The sequence below is a fragment of the Seriola lalandi genome, unplaced genomic scaffold, assembly GCF_002814215.2.
Source record: "Seriola lalandi dorsalis isolate HSWRI2012SDOR001 ecotype SW California unplaced genomic scaffold, Sedor1 jcf7180002054984, whole genome shotgun sequence".
Taxonomy (NCBI): Eukaryota; Metazoa; Chordata; class Actinopteri; order Carangiformes; family Carangidae; genus Seriola; species Seriola lalandi.
Window position 1 is genome coordinate 749,894 of NW_019525533.1, and position 391 is coordinate 750,284.

At 39.1% G+C, this 391-nt stretch overlaps 1 protein-coding gene across 4 annotated transcripts in view; it reads right to left on the bottom strand.

The window, feature by feature from the left end:
- The window catches only part of LOC111647320 (protein NLRC3-like), a 6,059-nt gene that overhangs the window by 1,888 nt on the left and 3,780 nt on the right, over positions 1-391 (bottom strand). The gene's annotated exons all lie outside the window — the stretch shown is intronic.

Below are 391 nucleotides of genomic sequence, written 5' to 3' on the forward strand. Positions count from 1 at the left end.
AGCTCAGCACCAGTTCTCTCAGGTGGGAGGGGTTGGACTTCAGAGCTGAGACCAGAGAAGAACAGCTGATCTCAGACAACCTGCAGCCACTCAACCTGAACAAAGAATAAAACATGTACATAAAATCAATGTTAATCAATCAGATATGTCCTAATCAATTAACCTTTGATTGACTTTGTCCTTTTGTTGTTGTGGATCATCACTTCAGCCTTCTACACACATCATCCAAATGTCACTACAACATTCATTTACTCATTCATATCAACACAGATTCATAACATATGGGCAATATACTGTATATACAGGTAATATTCAGGAGTGATAGTAAAAAAATAATCCTGAGCCTGAACTTTTTTCCCTGGGAGGTCAGCGGCCCCTAAGCTAAGATATA